The 17,623-nt window shown below is 36.8% G+C and overlaps 1 long non-coding RNA gene across 1 annotated transcript; it reads left to right on the top strand.

Moving 5' to 3' along the window:
* The first annotated feature begins 12,842 nt into the window (after positions 1–12,842).
* LOC145538386 (uncharacterized) lies at positions 12,843–17,347 on the top strand. The gene is made up of 2 exons (XR_014076818.1): positions 12,843–13,584; positions 15,761–17,347. It is a non-coding gene; the product is annotated as an uncharacterized LOC145538386 (long non-coding RNA).
* Positions 17,348–17,623: the final 276 nt, after the last annotated feature.

Here is a 17,623-nt window from a genome sequence, read left to right as displayed (position 1 = left end):
AATCAGATATTGCTGCTTAGAGATGAGATGGGTGGTGAGGGGACAAGTGGGTCAGGTAGGAGTGGTTACCAAATAGCATGGGGAAACTTCTGGGGGTGATGGTATTTTCATTGTCTTTGTTGTAATGATGGTTGCATGAGAATTAACATTTGTGAAAACTTTATTAAATTGTACACTTTAAATATTTGCAATTTTAGTGTGTTAATTATATGTCATGTAAAATTAAATTAATTAACAAAGGTCACAAAACTAATGAATTGAACTAAAGTTTGTGTGATACTCAAAGCACAATCTATCTTGAATTATATTTAATAATTGGACAATTAATGTCATTATCACTTTGACCTGTGTCATTTTTTTATGTCCTTCTGTATACCTGAAGCCAGGTTTCCAATTGTTCAGCAAATGATTTTTTAATAAATTAAGTAACTGACTAGAAAGCTATTCATATTTTAAATATTTTCCTTTAAGTTATTACTCCGTTATAGTAAATATTGTTGCCTCAACATTCTTATCTTACAAAGCAAAGTGAAAATTTGAAATCAGCTGATTTTTCTATTGTTTCAATCTTTTGATTCTGGATGCTTTTCCTTCTCCCTGGTCACTTCATGCTCCTGCAATTAGTAATTTCCAGTCCTTGTTTCAATGGACAAATATAGATTTACTTGACAGGCTGCTGACTGCTTCTGACAGGAAATCCACAGTGAAAAATACCTCCTTTTGTCTATGAGCAAATATCACACATGATTGGATGTTTCCTTTAGATATAAAAGGAGAAAAGTGGTCCAGAAAATTTGATGCCAAAGAAATATAGGCATACTTGATGCATATTACCCTAGAAGTAATTACCTTATTGAAAAGTTTTCTTTTTTGATACCTGCTCATTACTCTGTTATTTCACAAGTTGTTATCTGACCAACACATATTTATTGCTCTTCCAAAAATGAGCAATCAACTCTGACAGCTTAAACATTTTCTTCTTCTATTATGTGCCTGAAATTCGTCAAAATATGCATTACTTTTCCCACATGGCAATGACCTCTATAAACTCAAAATAGCAATCTTTTTAATGACAACTGAGCTAGTCTAAAGCAAAGTACTTATATAAAATTTTGAACTCACAATAAGAACCCAAAGATGTGGGTTATAGAAATATCTGTGACAGAATAATTAGTTTAAAAAATCAGATAATAGGTGTACATTTTGGGGTAATTATGATTTATCTCAAATATTTGGACTAACATATCATTTGCAATCCTTCACCTGAAAAGAAGAGGATAGGTAAATCTTGTAAAAATATCTTTGCCAAAATACAATGGTAGGATTGCTAGTGATACAGAAAACTTAGGAAAGAAATTCTTTAGTATTAAACTTATATTTTATGTGGTAGAGATGGAAAAAGGAAAGTGAAAGCACTTTATTTATGATCATAATACCCTCTAAAGAAGATATGTGATAGGAAACAAATTGATAGTGGGCAAAAACTGAATTTAAATTTAATGAAGTAACTACTGTGTGGTTTATTTTCCTCAGCGAGAAGCACGGATTAAAAATACTGATCTTACCTATTTCACAACATTGTTATAAACACCAAACTCAAAGAATATGTGAAAATGCTTTGAACATTATGTAAACATATGGCATCATTATTTCCTGTCTGACAGTAAGTGTATGCAAACACATTCCATGAGACAACAATATTTTTAATCATCTAAGTTTTGAAAAATAAAACTCTTTACAAATAATTTGCCTATTACTTTTTGAGTAGTATATTGAACCAGTATTGTTTGTTAGCCAGCTATGATATAATTTTGTTCATGTCATTTTCCAATCATTTATAATTAATTCATAGAAAAATTTACAATGATATTTGCTGCATTCTTCTTTTTCATAACTGTCAATAACTCACTGCCTACTGTTGTAAAATCTGAATAAAAAGTTGGAAAACATGCAAAATACTCCTCTGATCATGGAATCCTCCAGGCAAGAATACTGGAATGGGTAGCCATTCCCTTCTCCAAGGGATCTTCTTGACCCCGGGATTGAACCTAGGTCTCCTGAATTGCAGGCAGATTCTTTAGCCCCTTGAGCCACCAGGGAAAGCTCTAGAAGGATGTGTACTTCCAGAAGTGGTGGGGCAGTTGCATATTTGCCTTTCAAAAGGTAGAGACTCCAAGAGAGGGATTTGGACAACTGATCTTGGTAAAAGTATACACAAACCAAAACAAAATAAAAATTTATCTAAGAGAAACTCCTGAAGTTGAGAGATGACAGAAGTCAGTAAGGAATAGTTGGTAGAAGACTGAAGAGGTAAGTTTTAAGCTCAGACAGAGGAATTCAGGAACCGCCTAGGAATTGGAAGACTTTGAAAAATCCTGAGAAGCATTTGGTGAAGTTACTTAGATATGTAACATCATGAGAGAGCAACAACACGGCTAGAGCAATCAAGTGAACTGTATAAGTCAAGGGAAACTTTTCTTGCAAGGATATATCTGATTAAGGGTTAATATCTAAAAAAAAAACCCAAAAAACAAAGAACTAATACAACTCAACATAACAAAACCCAAGCAATCTGATTTTAAAAGTGAGTAAAGGACTTGAGTAGACATATTTCAAAAGAAGACATACAGATGGCCAACAGGCACATAAAAAGATGCTCAACATCACTTATCATCAATAAAATGCAAATGAAAACCACAATGGGATATCAACTTACACCTGTCAGAATGGCCATTATCAAAATACAACAAATAACAAGTTGCAAGGATATAGGAAAAGGGGAACCCTTGTGCACTGTTGGTGAGAATGTAAACTATCCAGTCACTATGAAAAACATTATGAAAATTCCTCAAAGAAGTAAATGAAGAAATACAATATGATCCGGCAAGTCCATTCCTGGGTACATATTAATCTGAAGAAAACAGAACACTAATTCAAAACAATACATACACCTTTATGTTCATTGCAGCCTTAAAAAGAAGGAAATTTTGCCATTTGCAGCAACATGGTTGGGCATGGAAAGTATTATGCTAATTGAAATAAATCAAAGACAAATACTGTATGATTTCAATCATATGTGGAATCTAAGAAACAAAAGGAAAAGAAAGGAAAGTGAAGTTGCTCAGTGTGTTCGACTCTTTGTGACCCCATGGACTGCTGCCTACCAGGCTCCCCTGTCCATGGAATTCTCCAGGCAACAGTACTGGAGTGGGTTGCTATTTCCTTCTCCAGGGGATCTTCTCGACAGAGGGATCAAACCTGGGTCTCCCACATTGTAGGTAGACGTTTTATGGTCTGAGCCACCAGGGAAGTCCAAGAAACAAAACAAATGAACAAACATAACTAAACAGAAATAGAGTTATAGATACAGAGAATATACAGGTTATTGACAGAGGAAACAGGAGAAAAATAGGTGAGGGAGATTAAGAGGTATGAGAATTCACTTATAAAAGAAATGAGTCAGTATAAAATATAAGAGTATAAGTTGGGAGTATAAGTCAATAATTATGTAATATTTTTGTATGGTGACATATGGCAATTAGACTTATCATGAGGATCATTTTAAAATGTATAGAAATATCAAATCACTATCTTATGTACCAGGAAGCAACATAATGTTGTAGGTCAATTATACTTCAAAAACAGATACAAACAAACTCGCAGAAAAAGAGTTCAAGTTTGTGGTTATCAGAAGCAAAGGGTGGGGGGAGGGGAAATTGGAGGAAGAGAGTCAAAAAGCACAAACTTCCAGTTATAAGACAAATGAGTACTAGAAATATAATGTTTTAAATACATGATAAGTATAATTAACATTGCTCTACATTATACATGAAAATGGTTAAGAGAGTAAATCCTAATTGTTCTCATCATGAGGAAAATTTTTTTTATATTTCTTTATTTCTATATGAGCTGATGGATGTCCTCCAAACTTATTGTAGTTTAGATCTTTTCATGATGGATGTAAGTCAAATTATTACACTGTACACCTTAAACTTACACTGTCATTTAGGTCTTCAACAAAACTGGAAGAAAAATAAATTTTTAATTTTTTTTTAAATTGTAAAAGTAAATTTAAAAAATACATTTTAAAACAGCCACATTTTAAGGGAGCTTGGGAGGGAATATGTATGTATGTATGGCTGAGTCCCTTTGCTGTCCATCTGAAACTATTACAACATTCTTAATCAGTTGCACTCCAATATAAAATAAAAAGTTAAAAAAATATACCAGCTACATTTTCTGGAAGAACATATACTTATGTAAATATTGATTGAAATATGAGTAAACAGATGGTTAGCATGATAGACAAACATTGTTGAAAATTATATGTCAAATAGGCTAATAATAGTTAATCCTTTGTAGGTTTTATGCATTATCAGCTCCCTAAGTTACATATTCATTAGCTATATATTTATAAAATAAATATTCAAATTACTTCAACAATCAATGCAAAATTAGATTAAAAACTCAAATGACTATAATATAATTCCAAGTAAATTTACAATAATTCAAACTGCCTTAAAGTTTTAGGGAGTTTGCAGTTTGGTGAATGGACTGGAAAGGAGATTGTTAAATAGGTACTTAAAGGAAATTTGTAAATTATGCAATCAGAGTTTTACAAAGCTCTTGCTATTTAGAGGTAGTTATTGGAAAAGACCCTGATGCTGGGAAAGATTGAGGGCAGATGGTGAAGAGGGCAACAGAGGATGAGATGGTTGGATGGCATCGCTGATTCAATGGACGTGAACTTAGGCATACTCCAGGAGATGGTGAGGGACAGGGAAGCCTGGAGTGCTGCAGTCCATGGGGTCGCAAAGAGTCAGACATGATTTGGCAACTGAACAACAACAATACCAAGAATGTAGAAGTTTTAGCAGATTGTTTAAACGTTTGAAAGATCATCTTGTATCTAAGAAGAGTAAGATAATGTCAGGTTTTTAGATAAAGAACATGTATTAAATTAAGAGATGATGAGGAAGTCATTCAAGATATTAAAAAAGGTAATTGATATGATTTGGTACTTTTTTTAAAATTTATTTTTAATTGGAAGATATTTGCTTTACAGTGTTGTGTTGGTTAGGTGTGTTCTTGCATTGGCTGGTGGATTCTTTACTACTGAGCCACCTGGGAAGCCACCCAGATGTGTTTTTAGAATTAAACAGGAATTAATGTAAAGAGTAAAATTAAAGATTACGTGAAAGTAAGTATCGATTCAAATAAGAAATGATAAAGTTCTAACCAAAATATTGACAGAAGAAATAGAATACAGGAACAAAATTATTGAGAAGATAGAAGTAATAAAGTTGGGTGTGTGTGCTTAGCTGTGTCCAACTCTTTGTGACCCAGTGGACTGAAATAGGTTGATTTATTTATTCTATGTAGGCAAAGTGAAGCAGAGATAATGATGAAAGTTTCAACATGATGAAGCATGTGAAAAATCAGTTTGTGATAAGAAGTTTGATATACATTATCTAATTCTTCTTATAAGGTAAACACAAGAATCCTTATTTTACAGAAAAGAAACTGGTATTTAGAGAAGCTAAGCAAGCTTTCCAAATTTGTACAGTAAATAGATGATTAAGGAAGGATTAGAACTCAGCTCCTTGTGCCCCCTGGAGACTGTACTCTTATTCATTCTGTGTGTTTCCTGTTAACAGGGAAGAGAGTAGAAGAAATTTGGGATTCAATATATACTTGCAAACTATACCTGACCTGTTGAAGGCATAAACAATACTTTATCCATTGTAAAACCAAACACATTATATTCCCACCAACACATATTTTTCTACCATTTTATTCTTTACACCTAAAAGATAATAATGTAAAGTACATCTTGAAATGAGATGAGGCCAATGACTGAGTTTTAGCCAATGAAACATTACCGATAGATATATGGTAAATCAGCGTGTCTTTCCAGTGTATTAGTTTCCTAGGACCGTGTAACAAAGTACCACATACCAGATATCTTAAGCAATAAATTCTCATCTATATGCCCAGATGCATAGAGTAGATACATAGATAGGTAGGTAGACAGGTGAATAGCATTTCATAAATAAGCAATGTGTTGAAAAATGAATACTAATTTGCTTGATTGACCTCAAACAAAAAGAACAGAATAAATTTAACAAATTTTAAAGTACAGCTTGAAGTGAGATGAGGCCATTGAAGTCACATGCAATACTTATGCAAACACGTATTTATGTCATGTATGTCTGCAATGCAGGAGATACAGTTTCGATCCCTGGTTCAGGAAGATCCCCTGGAAAAGGAAATGACAACCCACTCCAGTGTTCTTGCCTGGAGAATCTCATGGACAGAGGAGCCTGGAGGCCTACAGTCCATGGGGTTGCAAAAGAGTCAGACACAATTTAGCGAGTAAACAACAACAGTGTAAAGATAATCAGTAATTCTAATAATGGTTGCCAAAATACTGACTTAAGACATAAAATTCTTCATAAAATAACTTGTAATGGGATTTGAGCTTGATTTTGCATTTTAGGCCTATAATTGTGACCTTCTGGGATAACTATCTAAACATCCCTGGTCTTGAGCTTTAATAAAAATAGGACCTAGCAGCAGACGAATGGATAAGGAAGCTGTGGTACATATACACAACGGAATATTACTCAGCCATTAAAAAAAATACATTTGAATCGGTTCTATTGAGATGGATGAAACTGGAGCCCATTATACAGAGTGAAGTAAGCCAGAAAGAAAAACACCAATACAGTATACTAATGCATATATATGGAATTTGAAAGATGGTAACGATAACCCTATATATGAGACAGAATAAGAGACACAGATGCATAGAACAGTCTTATGGACTCTGAGGAAGAAGGTGAGGGTGGGACGTTCTGGGACAATAGCATTGAAACATGTATATTATCATATGTGAAACAGAACACCATTCCATGTTCGATGCATGAGACAAATGCTCAGGGCTGGGGCAATGGGATGACCCAGAGGGATGGGATGGGGAGGGAGGTGGGAGGGGGGTTCAGGATGGGGAACACATGTAAACCCATGGCTGATTCATGTCAATGTATGACAAAAACTACTACAATATTGTAAAGTAATTAGCCTCCAACTAAAATAAAAAAAAAAAATAGGAGCTAGGATAAAATCTTTCTAGTCTTATTCTAGGAACTGTTCCTATATAGTTATATTGGCTAGAATTAAATGAAGAGCTCACAGTGTCAACAGTCCTAATCTCTAGGGTTTTGTGAGCTTTTATGAGCACAGTTCAAAGATACAAGATTTTAATTTTATGAAAAACAATAATTACACTTGTTGCTTACAGATTAAGCTTCCTCATAATTAACCTTTCAATTACCCTCCCATTACTCCCTTCTTAAGGACCATAAAGATAAGAGCTACTGCTCTCTTTTTTCAACCAAAGAGAGAGCTTTATAAATAACTACAAAAAAAAAAAAAAATTCAGATAACTACATTAGCATTGCTTAAGGATCAGAGGCTCTCCAGGTTGCTAAGCATAATAATCACTTAAAAGAGAATGAAAAATGTCAAAATCATTTTAGAATCTGTGGGGTTTTTTTGTTTGTTTTCAGAAAAATTATGTGTGAAGATTCTTAAGAAATTCTTAGGAGTTACAATTGCTTTAGTTATTAGTCTCTAATGAAACCATGAAGAAACTATGGCAAGTGGATGTATTTATGCCCAGTTTTGCATTTTGCTCATCATAAAAATTGATAAATAGTATGGAACATAAAATAGCATATTAAAATTATCTTATCTTTAAAGATAAATAATTCTATCTAGGTGAAATGCTATTTTTTATGCATTTATTTTAATACTTGAGATTATTTTTCATAAATTTGAATATTCACTGTTCAAAACAGGCACGGCCATACTTAATTTGTCTAAGCAGCTGTTAGGTGACTGGAAAATGATCTAAAGATGATATTGACTAGGTATAATTATAAAAATAATTTCATTTGGATATTTTTCTTTTCAAGTAAACTTAACTGGCAAATTTGGCCTTGGAGTATAGAATGAAGCAGAGCAAAGGCTAATAGAGTTTTGCCAAGAGAACAAATTGGTCATAGCAAACACTCTCTTCCACAACACAAGAGAAGACTCTACACATGGACATCACCAAATGGTCAACACCAAAATCAGATTGATTATATTCTTTGCAGCCAAAGATGGAGAAGCTCTATACAGTCAGCGAAAACAAGACTGGGAGCAGACTGTGGCTCAGATCACGAACCCTTTATTGCCAAATTCAGACTGAAATTCAACAAAGTGGAGAAAACCACTAGACCATTCAGGTATGACCAAAATCAAATCCCTTATGATTATACAGTGGAAGTGACAAATAGATTCAAGGAATTAGATCTGATAGACAGAGTGCCTCATGAACTATGGACAGAGGTTCATGACATTGTACAAGAGACAGGGATCAAGACCATCCCCAAGAAAAAGAAATGCAAAAACGCAAAATAGCTGTCAGAGGAGGCCTTACAAAGAGCTGTGAAAAGAAGAAAAAGAAGCAAAAAGCAAAGGAGAACAGGAAAGATAAACCCATTTGAATGCAGAGTTCCAAAGAATAGCAAGGAGTGATAAGAAAGCCTTCCTCAGTGATCAGTGCAAAGAAATAGAGGAAAACAATAGAATGGGAAAGACTAGAGATCTCTTCAAGAAAATTAGAGATACCAAGGGAATATTTTGTGCAAAGATGGGCTCAATAAAGGACAGAAATGGTAATGACCTAACAGAAGCAGAAGATATTAAGAAGAGGTGGCAGGAATACACAGAAGAACTGTATGAAAAAGATCTTCATGACCCAGATAATCACAATGGTGTGATCTCTCACCTAGAGCCAGACATCCTGGATGTGAAGTCAGGTGGGCCTTAGGAAGCATAACATGAACAAAGCTAGTGGAGGGATGGAATTCCAGTTGAACTATTTCAAATCCTAAAAGATGATGCTGTGAAAGTGCAGCACTAAATATGCCAGCAAATTTGGAAAACTCAGCAGTGGCCTCAGGACTGGAAAAGGTCAGTTTTCATTCCAATCCCAAAGAAAGGCAGTGCCAAAGAATGCTCGAACTACCACACAATTGCACTCATCTCACATGCTAGTAAAGTAAAGCTCAAAATTCTCCAAGCCAGGCTTCAGCAATACATGAACTGTGAGCTTCCAGATGTTCAAGCTGGTTTTAGAAAAGGAAGAGGAACCAGAGATCAAATTGCCAACAGCCGTTGGATCATCACAAAAGCAATAGAGTTTCAGAAAAACATCTATTTCTGCTTTATTGACTATGCCAAAGCCTTTGACTGTGTGGATCACAATAAACTGTGGAAATTTTTTCAAGAGATGGGAATACCAGACCACCTGAGCTACCTCTTGAGAAACCTGTATTCAGGTCAGGAAGCAACAGTTAAAACTGGACATGGAACAACAGACTGGTTCCAAATAGGTAAAGGAGTACATCAAGGTTGTATATTGTCACCCTGCTTATTTAACTTTTATGCAGAGTACATCTTGAGAAATGATGGGCTGGATGAAGCAAAAGCTGGAATCAAGATTGCCAGGAGAAATATCAATAACCTCAGATATGCAGATGACACCACCCTTATGGCAGAAAATGAATAAGAACTAGAGAGCCTCTTGATGAAGGTGAAAGAGAAGAGTGAAAAAATTGGCTTAAAGCTCAACGTTCAGAAAACTAAGATCATGGCATCCGGTCCCATCACTTCATGGCAAATAGATGGGGAAACAGTGGAAACAGTGGCAGACTTTATTTTGAGGGGCTCCAAAATCACTGCAGATGGTGACTGCAGCCATGAAATTAAAAGACGCTCAGTTCTTGGAAGGAAAGTTATGACCAACCTACACAGCATATTAAAAGCAGAGACATTACTTTGCCAACAAAGGTCTGTCTAGCTAAAGCTATGTTTTTTCCAGTAGTCACGTATGGACTATAAAGAAAACTGAGTGCGGAAGAATTGATGCTTTTAAACTGTGGTGTTGGAGAAGACTCTTGAGCGTCCCTTGGACTGCAAGGAGTTTCAACCAGTCTATCCTAAAGGAGATCAGTCCTGAATATTCATTGGAAGGACTGATGTTGAAGCTGAAACTCCGATACTTTGGCCACCTGATGGGAAGAGCTGACTCATTGGAAAAAACCCTGATGCTGGGAAAGATTGAAGGCTGGAGAAGAAGGGTATGACAGAGGATGAGACGGTTGGATGGCATCACCAGCTCAATGGACATGAGTTTGAGTAAACTCCGGGAGTTGGTGATGGACAGGGAGGCCTGATGTGCTGTGGTTCATTGGGTTGCAAAGAGTTGGACACGACTGAGAAACTGAACTGAACTGAATCTTAAATGGAATCATTAATTAACTCTTAATATGACAGTTTTAAATGACATAATTTTAATGGATATATTATAGAAATAATTGTAGATTCACATGGAGATGTAAGAAATAATACAGAGAAAGCCTGTATACTCTTTCCTTAGTTTTCTCAATACCAGTAGTTTGTAAAATGATAGCACAAAGATTGGTTTGGTTGAGATTGATTTGGTTGAGATTCATATAATCCATGAAGACATTTGAATTTCCCGTTTTACTTGTACTTATTTATATGTGTGTCTTTACTTTGATTAATTTGTATTATATATTTTAGGTCCATTTTAACACCACTAAATACAGAATCAACGTAACAGTACAATTCTTTCACCACATGTATCCCTCAGATTGACCCTCAAAACACCACCCCTGCCCCTCCACTCCATTACCACTTCATTCCACCCTTATCCTTAATCTGATTTTCATTTTTCAAATTTTGTCTAGATAGTCTAATTGTCAGGAATCATTTTTATTTTTAAGTTTTTATTGAAGTCCAGTTTATTTACAGTATTATGTTAGTTTTAGGTGTATAGCACAGTGATTTGGTTTTATATACATAAATATATACATAGTCATATATATAAGTTTTGGTCTTCCCAGATGTTGCTAGTGGTAAAGAACCCGCCTGCCAATGCAAGAGACATAAGAGACGCAGATTCTATCCCTGCTTCAGGAAGGTCCCTTGGAGGAGGGCATGGTAAGCCACTCCAGTATTCTTGCCTGGAGAATCCCATGGACGGAGGAGCTACACTCCTCCTCCTAGCCCACTGTATGGTGGGCTACAGTCCATAGTGTCGCGAAGGGTCAGACATGACTGATGTGACTTAGCATGCACGCATATATAAGTTTTATATACATATATATATATTATACATATATATATATATTCTGTTTCAGATTCTTTTCTCTTACAGGTTATTACAAAATATTGATTGCAGTTCCCTGTGCTATACAGTAGGTCCTAGTTGGTTATTTATTTTATATATAGAATGTGTATATTTAATTCCAACATCCTAATTTATTCCTTACCCACACCTCCCTTTCTCCTTTGGGGATCATAAGTTTGTTTTCTATGTCTGTGAGTCTCTTTCTGTTTTGTAAATAAGTTCATTTGTGTCATTTTTTTCAGATTCCACAGAAAAGCAATATTATATGATATTTGTCTTTGGCTTACTTCATTTAGTATGATAATCTCTAAATCCATCCATGTTGCTGCAAAATGGCTTCACTAATACAGCTATGATATTAAGTGAATAAAATAATCATGCCTATCTTTAGGGTCATCACCCCCCACCCTCATGAAAACATTTTTAAAAACCATAGTAAATCATAATTGTGATTTTGACTATTCATACCCATTTCATATCAATTCCTGGTCCTCTAGGTGTTATCAAACCAAAGTTGGGTTGGCTTGCCCATGATCAGTAAGCCCTTCTGCTGACATCAGGTTCTGGTGAAGGAAAGTGCAGTGTTTATTGCAGGGAGACAAGTGAGGAGTCCAGGGCAGCTAGTGCTTAAAAGGCTTAAACTCCCTGAAGGCTTTCAGGGAAAGACTTGTAAAGACAGGTTGAGGGAGGGAGATCGTGGGGTATGTGATCAGTTCATGGGCATTTTTCTGATTAGTGGTCATGAGATAATCGGAAATCATATCGTCAACCTTCTGATTCTAACTGGTGTGGGGTCTGTGTGCTTGTTACAGCACACAGTTAACTTCTCCCACTTGGTGGGGGTTTCAGTATCTGCTAAAAAGTTCAAAGGACATAGCTCAGAATATTTTCTATAGCCCTTGAGGAGGAACTAAGGGTCTGTGACTTTGTTTGATGGCTAAACTGTTATTAGTTTATCTTGCTTGACCGTTTTCCGTTTTGCATTTTCTCACTTCTCTTATTAAATTGATGTTTTGACTAAAGTGTTTCTACAGACCAAAGGTAGTGGAAGACGTGGTGCCAGGGAGTCTTGTCCTGGGAAGACCCCATAGGATCCTGTTCAATTACATAGGGGTGTCTGGGTTATCTTAACAATGGTAAAGCAATGCATGGCCTATAGAACACTGGTGATTTGTTTTTCTTTCTCTCTCTCTCCTTTTTCCTTCTTCTTCTAGAACAGGAAAGCTGGTTTGAGCCAGAACACTTAAGGCCCTGTTCTGGGAAGATATATAAGCCCTGCCTGTGGGTAGATCTCCCAGGTGTCTCTCATCATTGGACTCCCAGGACTGCCCCAGTGGGCATGAGCTCAGGTGATCTGCCTTCACGGTAATTCCCCACAATTCTGCTTAAGAGTGGGATGCACCCTGACAGCCCAGTGTGCCGCAGAGAAGCCCTCACCTGTGGCCAGTTTATTGCTACCTGGCCAGAACACGAGGATCTATCCCAGGAAGCCTTGAGGCCGAGGCAGCCTCCTCACCCATGCACAGCATCTTTCAAGTCGAAGCAGCAGCCTCAGTCTTCAGGGCCTGTCTGCCAATTAGGTAGGGCCAGGAAGCACCCACCAGGCTGGCTTCCTGGACCAGCAGTTCCTGCAGAGCCCGGTGGCCACCATCAGACCGCTTGTGGTCCTGCTGTTCTTATAGGACTTGGGACCTGCCTGACAATCTTGATTCCCAGCTGCCTCCTATCTCCAGCAGCCCTTTGATGGCTTCGGAAATCCTGTGAATTCTGGCTTCAGGGGAACAGCAATTCTGTCCAGGAGTGTGTTGGATGCGGACAGCTAATGCGTCCCCTAGAAGTCCAATCTGTGGTGAGGTCTGTCCCTATAAGCGTAGACCTACGACCCTTCCCGAGGAGCCTGGAAGCAGAGTGACACATCACATGCCTGTGGAGGTCACTCCGCTCACCTAACCTTGGCCACCAGGACCTCTAGCTCTGCGTGGACACGGTCTGCCCATGCCCAGCCGGCCATCTTCCTGGGCAATGGGTCCCCGTACTGGACAGCACGCCTGGTAACAGACAGTGAAAGTCATTGAGTCAGACCGCTTTGGCCCTGTCCTGGGAAGTTACATAGACATCTCCCAGTGTGTCTCATCAGCGGACTCTCCACCAGCCAGAGGACGAGGCTAAAGAGTCAGCATATTCAGGGGAATTAGCAACCTTGTTTAGGATGAAGAAGGACCCTGGCAGCCCGATTTTTCCTCCAGAAGGCTCCACTTGTGCCCAGTCTATCACTACATGGTCCAGACAGGAAGATTGGATGCCGAATCATCAAGGTAAGTGCATGAGCATTTCTCTTCCGTGCACTTTCCCAGGTCGTCATATCTGCCTGTCAGATAACCGCGCCACCTTGCCCACTAGGCAGTCTTCCTGAGGCTAAAGTTCCACTCCTCAAACCCCATGCACCATTGATGGGGTTGGAATGGTGGTAAACATCAGATGACCTGGTATGGTGGTTCTGTCCCTAAGAGAATTAGGTTGATCTAAAAAAACAAAACTATTTTTGAGATTAATTGTTTGTCTGTTGCTTCATTTGCTATTATTTTCTCCCATTCTGAAGGCTGTCTTTTCACCTTGCTTATAGTTTCCTTTGTTGTGCAAAAGCTTTTAATTTTAATTAGGTCCCATTTGTTTATTTTTGCTTTTATTTCCAATATTCTGGGAGGTGGGTCATGGAGGATCCTGCTGTGATTTATGTCGGAGAGTGTTTTGCCTATGTTTTCCTCTAGGAGTTTTATAGTTTCTGGTCTTACATTTAGATCTTTAATCCATTTTGAGTTTATTTTTGTGTATGGTGTTAGGAAGTGTTCTAGTTTCATTCTTTTACAAGTGGTTGACCAGTTTTCCCAGCACCACTTGTTAAAGAGATTGTCTTTTCTCCATTGTATATTCTTGCCTCCTTTGTCGAAGATAAGGTGTCCATATGTGCGTGGGTTTATCTCTGGGCTTTCTATTTTGTTCCATTGATCTATATTTCTATCTTTGTGCCAGTACCATACTGTCTTGATGACTGTGGCTTTGTAGTAGAGCCTGAAGTCAGTTTTTAAGTCCTGTTTTAGATTCACAGTGAAATGGAGTGGAAAATGAGAGTTCCAATATGCCCTCTACCCACACAGAAACACAACCTCTTCCACTGCCTTTTATTTTATTCCATTTTTGCAACTGTAAAATGGTGGAATTTGCATAGAAATCCTGAGAAACTATACAAAAATTATTGCATCATTAGAAGAAATATCAGACTATGAAAATCCAGTGAAATTCTGTGGTTACTAACTTGAACAGAGAAAAATGAAGTAGAAAAGAAATGAGCAAGACACTAAAGGACTTTTTATCTTTTGTTGACATATCATTGATATGCAATGTTGTGTTAGTTTCTGGTATAGAGCACAGTGATTCAGTTATATGCACACATATATATTACATATTCTTTCCATAATGGTTTATTGCAGAATATTTAATATAGTTCCTGTGCTATACAATAGGATGCAGTTGTTTATCCAATCTATATATGATAGTTTGCATCTGCTAATCTCAAACTCCCAATTCATCCCTCCCCTCCCCACCTCACCCCAGCAATCACAAGTCTGTTTTCTATGTTTGAAGACATTAAAGGGCTGTATAAATAGAATTACTGGATGCAAACACTTTTAAATCACAGGGCAAAAATATAAAAATAGGAAAAATGTTCCAATTATGTGCACTGAAATAAACTTGGTTGTGCTTTTCCAGCTACAAGTACCTTTATTTTCATTTGTTTAATTATACCCCTCACAGTCGAAAGGTAATAGTTCCAAAATTGATTTTTAACACCTGTAACAAGCTATGGGTACATGTTTTAATTAAGTACCCTTTGGTAGATTCAGGCTTCAGTATTTAGTCAAAGATAACATGTTGCTCTGAAGATTTTGATCATTGGGTAGTTTGATCATAAGGTTTTTAATTGTTTACTAAAAATAAATAATATTTTTAGTGTTTTATTAATAACTAAGAACACTTAGAATATCATTTTTAGTAAACAGAAACAGATTTCCAATAATTCCATAATTATAATCTATAAATTAATTCTATAGCTAAGGAATTTACAGATAAATATATAGCTAGTTTAATATCAAATGTGTGACCAGAGTCCTAAACTGAATGTTCATGAGGTTGTATCCTTGTAGAGTTGCAGTCTTTAGAGATGTTATGGAATAAAAACACTGGCCTTGATTTCTTACACTATTAACTTAGAACAAATGAAGTTTTGGAGTCTAAAGGCTACCTTTTTTTTTTTTCAGTTGAAATGAGAAAATGTCAATTGATTTATATTTAAAATTAAGTAGATGGCAACTGAATTTTGGCTAACTGCTTTATTGATAAAAGGACCCCCTTAATTATAGCTAATTACATATACTGTTAGATATACAAGCATATTTTAACTCTATCCTTTGTTTCTTTTAATTCTTTTATTAGACAGAATTGGCAATGGTGAGCTAAAGTAAGAAACCCCTGCAAAAATCTCAGTGGCTTCATACAAGTTTGTCTGTTTTTTTCTTACCAACACTACATGTGCAACATGAGTCAGCAGGGGGCTCTGCTCACCTCCAGGTTAATAGGAAGAAAAGTGTTTGTGTCACCAAAGCAAGAGCAGATGCCCATGATTGTTCCACACAGGGGTTCGCTGCTGAGTGCAATCTGGGCGCTCTGAGACTAATGAAAGGGTCAAATCAATGTGTGAAATGATTAGTCCAGTTGAATTTGGACTAAAAGTTGGATTAAGTCAGAGGAGGAGGACTGATATTGGGCAGTCAGAATAAGACAAGACTTATTGGACTACCTGGCTGATGAGGAATGAGAACACCCACAGGAACCCTGAGCATCTTTGACACTGAAACAAGTGAGATGTAGTCATCTGGGTGGTGTTGACGGAAGGAAAGGAGAAGAACAATGCCACACTAAATCTGACAAATACAAATTGTGCAATTCCCAAAGTGCAGCTTATGCAGCTGAAGATTTGTTGTTCAAATGGTATATTTGAAAGGGGTACTTGGTAATCAACTAGTATATAACACTCTGTGTGGGATGTTTTAGCTTTTCAGGAGATAGTCATTAAGGCAAAGGATGTTTTTCTGTTTGTTTTGTTTTTGTGTGAGTTTCTTACTGGAGCTCATCAAATTTGACTCAAGCAGAACCATTGCCTTAAGGTGAATAAGGAACTTCCTTGGGAGGTGAATAGAAGTTGAGTTTTTCAAATTACTGGGGATGTGCTCATGGGAATGGCATTTGTTTGGATCTAAAACACTAGATAAAATTGAGAGACTTAGTAAGGTGAATTGGGATTGAAGGCATAAATTTATCTTATAGAAGGGGTATTTTGTTAATATCTGAAGTGAAGTGAAATCGCTCAGTCGTGTCCGACTCTTTGAGACCCCATGGACTGCAGCCTACCAGGCTCCTCCGTCCATGGAATTTTCCAGGCAAGGGTACGGGAGTGGGTTGCCATTTCCTTCTCCAGGGTTTAATATCTGAATTGATACTTAAAAACAACTGAGAGACATCTCTAATAGACTGGGTCAAAGCAATTACTTCAGTCAAGGTGAGACATTACACAGTCTATCTTTTCAAATTGTAAGTTGTTTTTTTTTTCCTCTTTGGTTTGTCTTATCACATATAAAAATGAATAAAGAACTTTGTATTATATAAATACTATATAGCATTATATAAGAACACTGAGTGTGAAAGTGGTGGCTTACTGTGGTTTTTCCAACTGTCTATGCTTAAACTTGTATAAGTACTAATTTTTTCAAACCATGTGATAATCAGTTGGAAACAGAAGAGAAGATAGCAGAACCATTGAAGAACATTCACTTTCTCTTGAAAGCAATAGAACACAACGTACACTTTACAGTAGTGATGGAAACAGCACAAGTATTGCCCTTTTGCTACTTGTAAAATGCAGGCTTTAATTCTTAAGAAATATTTTAAATATCCTACTATTTAAGTGCCCTGTTTCTCACAAAACTGGGTATTTCTTTAGTTATATTAAACTGTTTGAAAAGTTATACCAGTAATGTTTTAACAGATACTGAAATCTATTTTATCTTCAAACATGGAGCATAAGTCATTGTCATGTTATTTAAACATTTAATAAACACAAAAAACCTCCACATCTATGACTAATATGTTTTTGGGGAAGGCCAGTGTTACGTGTGGAGAAGGCAATGGCACCCCACTCCAGTACTCTTGCTTGGAGAATCCCAGGGACGGCGGAGCCTGGTGGGCTGCTGTCTATGGGGTCGCACAGAGTCGGACATGACCAAAGCGACTAAGCACCAG

This window comes from Giraffa tippelskirchi, chromosome 2 (assembly GCF_054371585.1).
Source record: "Giraffa tippelskirchi isolate mGirTip1 chromosome 2, T2T-mGirTip1v1.2.pri, whole genome shotgun sequence".
In the NCBI taxonomy this organism is placed as follows: Eukaryota; Metazoa; Chordata; class Mammalia; order Artiodactyla; family Giraffidae; genus Giraffa; species Giraffa tippelskirchi.
The sequence above is the reverse complement of the archived record's forward strand: the minus strand, read 5'-3'. Positions and strand labels throughout refer to the sequence as shown.